Raw genomic sequence first — 10196 nt, forward strand, 5'->3', positions numbered from 1 at the left:
ATGTTCTAACATGAATCCCACCACCAGTGTGACTTTCCTTTAAATCATTGTCCCGGTTTTCTCAACCATCCTTCAAGCTTACCGTTTAGCACGTGCTAATAGTTTGTTTTACATTTCTTATTACAACCAAATGGCTAAAGGAATTATCAAAAATAATTTAATAAAAGAAAAATTTTGAAGAATTGTATATGTTATTACAAGGTTGTTGAGCTACTTGAAGATTTACTAGCCTATCTGTCGCTAGTTGAGCCTTTGTTAAGCTTAGTTGGTTTCTATGTTACTTTCTCATCGAATTAAATGTGCTCCCACAGGAATTTTAGTGCTGTGGAATAAAGAAGTTCTTTAAGAAATTATCCTTTACATTTTCATTTCTTTGGTTTGGGGCCCGCACCTGACAATGCTTAGGATTTACACCTTGCTCAGGGAAAAGTCCTGGTTCAGGCTGGGAACCACATAGGATGCTGGAATCAAACCTGGGTCAACTGCATTCAAGGCAAATACTACCCACTGTACTATTGCCCTGGTCCCTAATCCTTCATATTTTTGATATCAGTTAATAGCTTCCGTTTGATCCAATTTTAATTTTTAATTAAACTGAAGATTATAAGACTTTATAATAATCTTTCACACATTTCATTGAGTTATGCTCTAAAATTAATTTTAAATTCACTGTTTTAAATAAACCAAAGATTCTTTTTCTTCTGTTCCTTTTCTCTGATCTAACCTTTTATGTGTTCTCAATTAAGAACTCAAATTTAAAACATTTTTACACACTTTTCTTTCATCCTATAGTGTATTCCTCTTTCTGAAGTCTTTCTAAAACGCTGCTTTTCTTTAGTTGAAATGTCATAATGAGAATTTTATTAGCATAGTAATATTTTCTACTTGAAATAGAAATGTTGGCATCATCTACATGAATTCTAGTCATCATCTCAAAAACTTAAAAATCTCATTAATAAATAAAAATTAGCTGTCTTCAACTTAGAAATTTTCATTAATTAGTAAAATATATATGTACTCCTGATGCATTCATATATCCTGAAATACTTCCATAATGATATCATTATAGGTAATCAGCATAGAGCTACATTTTGATTAAACAAAATGACAAAGGGAATAATTTATTCTTAGGTTAGAAATAGACAAATTACCCCATCTCCAGGGTACACTGTTAACAATATCTCTTCACACTGACCATAAGGAATTCAATGATTGTGGCCTATTTGTAATTTGTATCATGGGGGCCCAGAGCTCACCAAGCTGTTCTATTCTGAGAGCACTAACAGCTAGAATCACCATTTGGGCCTTCCCGGTGAGCATCTGTTTCAAACAGAGAAAGACAGTATCCGGGTGCCGTGTCCCATTTTTCCCTGACCTACTGAGAATGATTTTTAGTGGGATTTTCCAACCATTCCGTGATATAGATTATGAGATCATTCATTAATACCCAAACTATTTTCTTCATTTCAGCTCTTAGGTGACCCATGCTTCACGCCTTCCCTCTGGCCTACTTATGTTCTTCCCTCACTTTTCTCATTTTTCTCATATCATTTGAAAGATATCTCATATATGAATACTTTATATTCTCCATGAGATTATCTTTTTTTTCTTAGTACATCTACACAGGAGGCTGGAGATAGCACAGTGGGTAGGGCATTTGCCTTACACTTAGCCAACCCGGGTTCGATTCCTCCATCCCTCTCCGAGAGCCCGGCAAGCTACCAGAAGTATTCCATCCGCACAGCAGAGCCTGGCAATCTCCCGTGGCATATTCGATATGCCAAAAACAGTAACAAGTCTCACAATAGAGACGTTACTCATGCCCAGTGGAGCAAATTGATGAACAAAGAGAGGACAGTGCTACAGTGCTACATCTACACAGGGTTTCCTGTGTTTTCTATTTTCATATTTGTTACCTTTCTTTATGAATTGGATAGGAGGAATCTAATCTTTTCTCTGGGAAAAGTCTAAGCCAAAGATAATTATGTTAATAACCTATAGCTCTGCAACCTCTTAGTTTCAGATTTGCAACATACAATAGCCGCCATATGCTGACAGATGTACATACATAAAGTTCATACAGTGACATGACGTACACGAACACATTTACAGTTCATCTTATGTTTTTACCACCACCCAAAATTGTTTTTGTAAAATTGTGACTAAGATACATTTTCTAACTGACCTTTCTCCTCAGTTTCTGGAATGATACTTCTTAGACATTCTCCAAGTCTTTCTGAATACCTTTTCCCTCTTAACTATTGTAACTTGAGTTCCTTCTGTCCATCCCTTTTTTTGTCCTTTAGTACTTACTTTTATTCTATGCAGCTGAAATCATGGGTAAAATTGAGCATTACAAAGGGCTTTTTTATCTCCCACAGCCCAAATGAATCAGAATTCAAAAGGGCCACGCTCATGACATGAACTTTTAAAGAAAGCTTTTAACACAATTCTTTATGTGCCCCAGACGATAAGGACCCTTTTGGCAGAATGATCTTGGGAGAGTTTATCTATTCCTGTCACTGTCACTATAAATATGTACTCGTAAGTCACAATCCTACCCAAACCTTTTTCCTTTTGTCTTCAGGACTAATTATTAACTTGCCACATTTACTTGCAAAATCAAAAGCATAGGAAATTTAAATTCCTTTAAAACTAAACTAACCATCTTCCTCCTAAATTCCTTCTCTTCAGTTATCTCTTTCACAAGTTTCATTTATTTCTTTATCTGCTGTCAGCCCCCCGCCCCCCCCCATCATCCAAACAATCCTTAAGTCCTTCCAATTCTGTGTATTCCAATTCTATCCCATTTTCCTGTTCTAATAGTCATTATATCACCTGACATCTGCTGATATCCCACCGCAAAGTCTTATTAGTCTTATTGTAGTCTCTCTTGATCCCTGGAAATTCATCATGCAATGGAATCAATTTCAAATGGATTCTCCATTATTGTACAATAAAATCTAGACTTCAAGTAAGTCATTGATGGAGGAAAAAATAAAAATATATAGAAGTCTAGAAACAACCACATTTTATTAACCTGCAGAAAGTATTGCTGAGACATTCAGTGCAGAATTGGAAGTAAAAGCAAGAAGGAAAGGTGCAATTTAATAATCCTCCAATACAGAGATGTACAGACCTTCTGGATATGCATAGAGACCAGTGAAGCTCTGAAGCTTTATTGTTCACCCTTGCATAAGAAATGAAAGAACTGGACAAATTTGCTAGCTAAAAGCTGTTGAAAAATACTTGCAAGTTGTACGACTTTTCAAATACTTTTATAAAATCACAATATGTTTTTAAGTACATATAGGGACTACATAACTTTAGGGAGTATTCACATCATACTTGAGGTACTGTGAATTAGTATTGGATTACTTTTTATTCAGGATAATGGTTACTAAAAGTGGTACAAAAGGGAGTGTGGTGGGAAGATGGTGTTAAATTGTATACAGAATGTAAGATTTCAAATATATTCTAGTCATATGCTAATTTTATAACTTTTATGAGATCTATGTCCTGTTTTCATTCAATTTAGAGATGAATAATGTAGTTACATGCCTCTGCTCGGGTATAGGGTATAAGGGGAGAAACTAAACTTACATCTCTAGGAACAGAAAGATCCTGCACTTTCTACTTTAGAATATTTCCTCATACTATCTTATTGAAGTACAATAAAAGAAACCTAAGACAGCAATCCTAAATATTGTTAATGAGTAATCTGATAGCTTTACTATAATTTATGTATTTTTTTCTTTGCGGAGTTTCTTTGTGTGTGAAAATCAAGTAACAGAAATTTACTAATTTTGGTGCCAGAGCAATAGTACAGTGGATAAGGTGCTTGCTTTACATGTTGTCACCCAGGTTCAATCCCTGACAATGCATGTTGTCCCCCCACCAATGCCAGGAGTGGTCTCTGAGCACAAAGCCAGGAATAAGCTCTGGTCATTGAAATCAAAATATATATAAATTTATATGTGTTTATACACTAATTTTCTGTCACTTGTCACCACTATAAAACAATCCATCACATACAACTAAAATTTTGACACGTGACAATAGATAATGTCCTTTATCTAAGAGAAGCTCCTGTTTTATTTGCAGAAAACTTTATGGATCATCTAAGATATAATATTCTGCTTTCAGAACATAAAGATTGGGGCTGGAGCAATAGTGCAGTGGGTAGGGTGTTTGCCTTGTATGCAGCAGACCCGGGTTCGATTCCTAGCATCCCATCTGGTCCCCTGAGCATCACTAGGAGTAATTTCTGAGTTCATGAGCCGGGAGTAACCCCTGTGCATTGCTGGGTGTGACCCAAAAGAAAAAAAAAGATTGGTATTTGGCAAACAGTTTTCTGTTCTATCAAAAACACAGATAGGGGTTGGAGAAAAAGTATAGGAGATAAGGTACCTGCCTCTCATGAATCTGACCCTGATTTGCTCCCTTTTATTGCATATGATCCCCTGAGCACCATCAGTGTTCACTCCTGAGCACAGAGAGAATAGGCCCCAAGCACCTTTAATTGTGTCTTGAAACTCTCCTCCAAACAATGATAACAACAAAACAGCTGAAATTTTTTACACCTTTGCTCAGATTTCAAAATTCACTTCTTGTCATGGAAAACTATCTATGCCTGATTTTTTGTCATATTGTAGAAAGAGATTTAGTTTCCTCATCAATTTAGAAAGTCTTATGTGTCTCTGTTGCCCATTTAGAGTGAATTAGAAAGCATTGGTCAGTACTTCTTGACAATAATGAGTTGGAACTAGCATTGTTCTCCTAGGAATTATAAAGATGCATTCTTATTGACTAAAAATCCATTAGAGTTGTGATCAAATTGTAGTGATATTCTCTGATAATATATCTCAATTAAACACTAATTGAGGGTTAGATAAAGTCAAGAGCTATTTTTATTATTCCTGATTGGAATTTGCAAGGAAAAAGGGCAAAATAGTCTATTTGTTAAGTACTGTGCCCGTATAAATCTCATTTCTTTCCCTCACAAGCTGTGATACCTTCTCTAAACCTGTTTTCACATCTGTGTACTACATTGCTATAGTTCCTGCCAACTATCACCAAAGGCAGGGGAATGGCTAGACCCAGCAGTGAGGAGAATTCCATTTTCATCCCTGTCATTGATTATTCATGCTGGCATATATGATAATAAAAAGTAAAGTTTTGTAATTGTTTGCAATATTCCCATGGCTGCATCCTTCTTCACTGCTTCCTCACTCAGCCCTTGCTGGCAGCTGCACTCACTTCAAAATGTCCTTATGAAAATGAAACTTAGAGTCAAATGACATTTTCTCAGAATAATTCTCAGTGGCAGGGACATACTTGAGAACATTTCATTCACCAAATTCTCAGAGCTTCTGAGAAAAGCAAGACCAGAAAAGCAGGATTGTTTTTCCTGGAGCAGATTAACTCGACAATCTTTTGCAAGATCTGCAGTGCCCACAAAGGCTGGATGTGGAGAGCTATGGCACTGGGTGTAGATAAAGACATGGGATATTGAGAATTAAACTACAGAAGGTTGTTTAAGCAACTTATCAAAAAGCTTGACATTAATGATCAAAGCTATTAGAAAATATTCAACTTTACAAAATATTTTAACAGAAATCAAAAGGGGATACAATTTTGTGACTATATAAAGGGCAGAACCAAGACCTCAAGAAAAGAATAAGGATGAAATTGGAAAGAATTGCTGGACTTTGAGCACTAGTCTTGCAAACAGTTGACCTGGGTTCCATCCTGGCACAACTATGGTACCCCGAGTCCTGCCAGGAGTGACTCCTGAATACAGAGCTAGACGTGAGACCTGGCCATTTGTCATTGTTTGCAATATTTCCATGGCTGCATCCTCCAGTATGTTCTCAAGTATGTCCCTGAACTGATAATGATTCTGAGAAAAGGTCACTTGACTGTAAGTTTCATTTTCATGAGGAGATTTTGAAATGAGTGCAGCTGCGAGCAAGGCTAAAGTGAGGAGGCAGTGAAGGAGGATGCAGCCATGGAAATATTGCAAACAATGACAAAACTTTACTTTTTGTTATCATATACGCCAGCATGAATAATCAATGACAGGGATGAAAGTGTGTGAACCGCCCCCAGCACACACACAAAAGAAAGAAAAGAAAGGAAGGAAGGAAGGAAGGAAAGAAGGAAGGGAAAGAGAAAAAAATAAAGAGCAGAAGAACTATGGGAATTAAAGTTATGTAATTGACTTATAAAGTTGTGTAATTGCAAATACCAAGGAATTCTGGTAAAGAATATCATATAATATACAAAGCAATCAGTAAATAATCATACAATAATCATCAGTTAATAATCAAACTTTAAATCTAGATAATTGCAACAGCTGTAAAATGAATGCAGTTATAGTTACTTAATTTTTCTTCACACAGGAAATTTACTTTTTGTTTGTTTTTGGATCACAGCCAGCAGTGCTTAGGGCTGCAGGGCTTACTCATAACTTTGTGCTCAGGAATCACTCCTGGTGTGGCTCAGGGAACCATTTGGATTACCAAGGATCAAACCTGGATCAGCCAGCTGCAAGACAAACTCTCTATTCACTATAATATAGCTCTGGTCCAAAATACAGGGAATTTCTGGTCTGCTATTGGTGGTTTATGTATGCACATATATATGAGATAAATATAAAAATATATCTATATATGTATACACATATCACAAGCAGCTAAAATAAAAATCAAGATAAATAACATTTAAATCAGTAGGGAAAGAACTAAGGAAATGCATTGTATGAATAAATAGCAGGAAAATAAAAAAGAGTGTAAAACATGATATGATAATATTAATAAAATTTATTTGTGATTCTAAAATAATTGTAATACTGGGCATGGTTCGAGAATACTGCTGCTTCTAGTCCTTATCTGCATAGAGAACAGAAATTATTTACATTAAATAATAATAATAAGATGTGATTTCCTGGTAGTTTTTTGAAATTTGGTGATAGTTAGGATAGGCCTGGGATTTTCATCCTTGCCTCATTATTTTAAGCTTTTGGAATGAAGATTATATCAGTGACATAAAAATGATATTAGAGGGGTAAAGCACTTCTCTTGAATGTGGAGAACTCCAGTTCAATCTCTGGCACTGATATGGTCCCCAAGCAGGCCAGGAGTGATTCCTGAGCACAGAGCCCTGAGCATTACCAGGTGTGGCTCAAAAAATAAAAATCAAAAATATATAAAATATATTTGAAAGTGTTCCCTTCTTTTTTAGTCTGAAAAGGTTTGTATATGAACACTAGTATGGATGAAGGTATTAGTCAACGGTAAAGTGCACACTCCATATGTAAGAGGTTCTAAGTTTGATCCTCAGTATTAAAAAAAAGAAAAGCCAAAACCAAAAAATATCCAGAAATTAGTTTTTCCTTGAAACTTTGTTGAATTCCAAAGTAAAAAAATGGTTTTAATATTGTTGGTGAGTAGAATTTTAGATGACTATTCAATTAAACTAGTAGTATATATCTTTATACCTTAGTCTTTTTAAACTAACTTTTAAATTATATTTTTCTGGAAAAATAACCTAACTAATCTTATCAAACACAGTGAGCATAGTTTATTGATAGCAGTTTATTATAATTTCCTTAAATCTTTAGTATACATTTGGGGAAAAATGTGTATGCCCTGATTATTCAGCAAGAAGTTCTCTATAATTTGAGATCAAATACACTATTTTTTATCATTCAGAATTTTGGGATTATGGATATATCAAGGAGATAGATTACATATGTATTAAAACTCCTAAGAAGACTATATTGTAACTTTATATTTTTTAACAGGCATTTTTTCTTAATGCTTCTAAAATAACATTATTGGGTTACAAGTTCAGAATTATTATAACCTCCTGCATTCTATTCTATTTTATTATCACTTAAAAAGCTTGATAGCTAATACTTAGAATCAATCCCATATATTTCTCTTAAGAAAATACTAAGCTGTATTTTATATAAAATTAAAGATCTTTAGCTATTTCAAAAGGTTCTTTTTGTTAAAAAAAAATTAGATGTTTACAATAGAAAAATATTCATTTTGCTTTGTTTGAGGGCTACACCCAGCTGTGTTCAGGGTTTATTCCTACTTCTCTCAGGGAGCACTCCTGGCTATGGGGTCCCAGGGATTGAACCCAGGTCAGCTCTGTGTAAGGCAAACTCCCTACCTGCTGTACTATCTCCAGATCCAACAATAGAAAAAAATTTTGAGAATAACTTTTATAAAAATATAAATTATAATATAAATAAAAAAATATATTCTAGTATTTAGTGTCTTAAGCCTTCTGACTTTAATAACTAATCACATAAACTGTGCAGTTCGTAGACAGAAATGTGTCTTCTTAACATGTCTCGAACTACATATGCTAGATTATGGTTCCTCTGTGGTAGAGTTTTGGTTTGGCCAGCTTCCGGGTTTCAAACATATCACATTTTGTTATCCTTGTCACTCAGATGGAAGAAAACAACTGAGAAATACCTCTGTTGTCTCTTTAAGATATCAATTAGTTGTATTCATGAGGGCTTCACTTACAAGCACTAATTGCCTCCTAAATCTTGTACTATCTCTTCTAAAACATTTTAAAACGTTTAAAAAATTCTTTTAAAACTTTTCCATGATTCAATTTACAAACTTACCATAAGTTTAATAACCAGCGTGAATTATATTTGGCATAAGAATAATCAAGTACATTTAATGAAAAGTGCATTGCCTATCCTTAAATAGACCCTCAATGGGGCAAAAGAGGAATACATAATTTGACTACATGATTTGATTCCAAAGAACCAGCCATGCTTGAAGTCACTCTTGGACTTCCTCATGGTGTGAGCCAATTCATTACCTTTTAACTTCAGTTATTACAATCAAAGTACTATCATTAACTAACAAAAGAGGGGTCCTGAGCCTTGCAGGTGTGGTTTCTCCAAGAAAAAAAAGAACAAAACAGAGGAATATATGTATATTCTTGACATTCAAAAGATTCTGGAGGAAGACTAAATCTAGATAATTGCTGCTAAGCAACTGATAATTGTCTAGATACTTGTCTAAAATTTGCTTTATGTCCTGCCTGACCCCAACATCCTTCCCGCCTCACTGCTGGCCTTTCATCAATATGCAGATCTCTTCACTTCACTTTCCTTTCTTGTCAATTCTCTCCTAGGAAAGTCCAACCAATTTTTTAATACCCATGTAAAAATGTATATGTATTGTGTTATCTTGAGAGATTTCTCCAATTGAATGTTACTCTTTGTTCTTTGAACATTCAGTATGCTGATAGGATTATAGAAACTAGACCTTAAATTTAGGGAGAAATTCACCTTCCTCTTTAGAAAGATGTTTTGAATGAAAAGGGGCACAAAATTTCTTTTTAACTGGCCAACCCTGTTCACTCTTGTAATAAGGAGAAGAGTCTCAGTAGAAAAATGTAACAAAACTAGGACTTAAATTCATTCCGAATTGACTTTAAATTCCATTATTTTCTCCATGACATCTTTTAAAGAACTATTATATATATATAATAATTAAGGAATTATTATATATTTTCTTATGCATCCTTTTATAGGGTACTTAACTCTATGGCTTTTAACCTCCCTGCTAGATCTATGGAATATGTTTCACTTTCTATCAGGATTCAAGAAACAGCAGATTGTGTTCTTTGTACTTTGCGAGTAGGATGTCACTGTTTAACCACACTATACTCCAGTCTCAACTTATCTCAACTATCACAAATAGACACTTGGGTTTCCGAATGAGGATAGCTTAATATTTCATTCCTGTGCTCGCTTCGGCAGCACATATACTAAAATTGGAACGATACAGAAAAGATTAGCATGGCCCCTGTGCAAGGATGACATGCAAATTGTGAAGCATTCCATATTTTTTTAAAGAAACTTTGGTACATCTACACAATGGAGTACTATGTAGCTGTTAGAAAAGATGAAGTCATGAAATTTACATACAAGTGGTACTACATGGAAAGTATCATACTAAGTGAAATGAGTCATACTAAGTGAAATAGAGGGATAGACATAGAAAGATTGCATTCATCTGGGGGACATAAAGCAATAAAATAGGAGATTAATATCCAAGAATAGCTGAGATCAGTACCAGGAGAATTACTCCATGGCTTAGAGGCCAGCCGGGCATTCTAGGCGAAAGGGCAGCTCAGATAGAGAAGGGAGC

General features: G+C 34.9%; 1 non-coding gene across 1 annotated transcript; it reads left to right on the top strand.

Annotated features, from left to right (window-relative positions):
- The first annotated feature begins 9789 nt into the window (after nt 1–9789).
- On the top strand, nt 9790–9895 carry LOC130041009 (U6 spliceosomal RNA). The gene has a single exon (XR_008795042.1). It is a non-coding gene; the product is annotated as a U6 spliceosomal RNA (small nuclear RNA).
- Nucleotides 9896–10196: the final 301 nt, after the last annotated feature.

Source organism: Sorex fumeus, unplaced genomic scaffold (assembly GCF_029834395.1).
Source record: "Sorex fumeus unplaced genomic scaffold, SorFum_2.1 ptg000095l, whole genome shotgun sequence".
Classification (NCBI taxonomy): domain Eukaryota; kingdom Metazoa; phylum Chordata; class Mammalia; order Eulipotyphla; family Soricidae; genus Sorex; species Sorex fumeus.